The sequence below is a fragment of the Gymnogyps californianus genome, chromosome 11 (genome assembly GCF_018139145.2).
Source record: "Gymnogyps californianus isolate 813 chromosome 11, ASM1813914v2, whole genome shotgun sequence".
NCBI classification, from domain to species: domain Eukaryota; kingdom Metazoa; phylum Chordata; class Aves; order Accipitriformes; family Cathartidae; genus Gymnogyps; species Gymnogyps californianus.
In genome coordinates this window covers 2,188,176-2,191,047 of record NC_059481.1, presented here as the reverse complement: position 1 = coordinate 2,191,047, position 2,872 = coordinate 2,188,176, and positions in this window count along the sequence as shown.

Sequence of the window (2,872 nt, the reverse complement as noted above, 5' to 3'; positions counted from 1 at the left end):
AACACCGAGCCAGGCGAATTGGGGTGCACAGAGCCGGGGTGCTGGGAAGCACCAAGCCAGGGGAATTGGGGTGCACAGAGCTGGGGGACTGGGGTGCACCAAGCCAGGGGAATTGGGGTGCATAGAGCTGGGGGACTGGAGTGCACAGAGCTGAGGGATTGGGGTGCACAGAGCCGGGGTCCACACTGAGCCTGGGGACTAGCATTCACGGAGCCAGGGGATTGGGCTATACACTGGGCCTTGGCATTGGGGTGCACAGAGCCAGGGGACTGGGGTACACACTGGGCCTGGGCATTGGGGTGCACAGAGCCAGGCGCCAGGGTGCATTAAGCCAGCAGATTGGGGTGCACAGAGCCAGGGAACCAGAGCGCACCAAGCCAGGGGATGTTGGGGTGCACAGAGCTGGGGAACCAGGACAAACCAATCCAGAAGATTGGGGGGCACAGAGCCTGGCGGGGCTCAGCTGTACAGAGCCAGGGCGTGAAGCCCTCAAAGCTGGGAGATGCAGAGATGCAGACCCAAGGGACTGGAGTGCACTGAGCCGGGGGATTGGGGTGCACGGAGCCAGGGATTTCAGAGACCTCAAAGCAGGGGGACTGGGTGCACAGAGCCAGGGGATTGGAGCACTCGTACCTCGGGGTGCACAGAGCTGGGGCTTTGGAGCCCTCAAATTCAGGGGACTGGGGTACATGGAGCTGGGCTGTAGCGAGGCAGGAGGGCTGAGCCATCTCCTCCGGGGAAAACAAAAGGCAGCTGGAGTTTCCCTTGTGGAGACACCCACCGCTTCCTGGGGAAAAACCTGGCTAATGGTTTACCCACACCAGCTACCCAGAGGCATCAGCAACCCCATGCTGTGCTCGGTGGAAAACACTGCTGGAGGCTAGAGGGGGACCCCCAAATAGTTGGTAGCCATGGTGCTGGAAGGGGACACCCATGACGGTCCCCCATCTAGAAGAGCAAGACCTCAGATGCACAAGGCATCGGGGCAGCCTCCCTCCTGCATCAACCACCCAAAGGGACCACAGTTTTCTTGGAAAACCCATCTCATTGCCTTTTGGAGTTTGGTTTTCTGGGGGTGCAGCCCAGCTGGGCTCGCAGGGGGACACCACCATCGCTCCCACAACCCATCGGGTTGCTTTTGGCCGGGGCAGGGCTGCAGCACTGAGCTTCCTCCCATGCTCCCGCACACAATGTCTCCTTTTATACAGCCTCGGGCAGGCAGGCACCCAGCACCGCTCCCGACACGCACGGGGGGAATGCATCAGGATTGAAACCGGGGAAGGGAGCGCAGCAGGAAAGGAGGAAGAGGAGGAGGAAGAGCAGGGCACTGGGAGGGAGCCAGGCTCTTTGCAAGGGCGATTTTTCAGCAGCACACACAATGCACGCACAACAGATGTTTCCCCAAAGGAAGCAGCTTCTTGTTTGTAACCTGTTTTTCACAGAGGGCCCCTCGGCACCAGCAGCTCTCGCTGTGTCCCCGAGGCTCCGGTGGCAGAGGCTGCAGGCTGTGCCCCAGAGCCAGGTGCCCACGTGGGAGGTTTGGGTCTTTCATTGCTCCAGAGCAAAATTGCTCCTCTCCCTTTTGATTACAGAGGAAAGCTGGAACAACCAAACCTGGAGAGCTTAAAATTAAAAGGCAAATAAAAATAACCCGAAACATGCTATATTTAAAACCATTTGATTTTTTTTTCCCCCTCTTGCAGGCAAGGAAGGATTTTGCAGCAACAGAGCTGGTAATAAGGCTGCACGCCTTGACCCAGGCACCATGGGTGACAGCAGCCAGAACAAGAAAGGATGAAGCCAATTACTTCAAAAGCTTGCAACTAAATCGGGAGCCCTGTGCTCGATTCGCAGATGTGCCCTGCAAATCAAGAGGATTTTTTTTCCCCCCCGTGCCCAGCCTGGCGTGGGTAGTGCTGGATGTGCAGAGCGGCTGTGTGATCCCAGAGCATGCTAGCTCTGGCTGAGGAGCTCCTGCAGACCAGACATGAGCCATGTCAACCCCATTAGCACATTGTCCCCATCCTTTTTTGGGGGCTGATGGAGAAGATGCAGCCATCAGCCCCCAGTGCTGCAGCAGGGAGACAGGGGTGGGTTGCAGGGACCTTCTGCATGAGATGATTCCCTCTCCCAGGAGCAATAGGTCCATAGGCATCTCCAGCATCAAAGCTCAGCAACCCACAAATGCAGGTGGAACCCAAGGGTTTCACAAAGACTCCCTCCAAAAGAGACACAAACTCCCAGCACTGCCCAGGGCAGGGCTTCACACCATCACAGCTTCATCACTTTGTCCCTTCTCCCAACAGTTCACATGATAAAAGCAGCATCGCAGCTTTGATATCTTAACTGCGAGTGCAACTCTGCTCCTGTTAGTCTTTGAAGGTACAAAGTGAGCATCTCGGCACTGGGAGCTTTCTTAGTGTTAAATAGAAACACACACACACAAAAAAGTAAAAACTAAGGAGCTTGGAAACAAAGGCAGATTTCTCAACATCAAAACTAGCTAAAAATTAAAATCCATGCTGCTTGCAAGTCTGCTCATAATTAACAATGAAAGGGCTTCCGGGGAGGAATTTTAATAGTAGATGTTCTCCATCCCAAATGATTATTTTTGGCTAATTTTCCTTCCTCAAACCCTGCAGTACCCAAGGTATGTGCATAAGAAATGTGCATAATAATGACAAAAAAAAACCAGAAAGGCAAAGAAAAGGGCTGCAATTTGCAAGTTTAATTTCATGCTCAGCCAGAATTTGATCAAGGGGAGGAGGGATAACCAGAGAGGATGGACGGAGGTGCCGGCGCAAATCCAGAGCCTCCCGACAAGGTGTCCGCAGCATGCAGGTCAGCTCTGCACATCCCAGGGAGGCTTGCA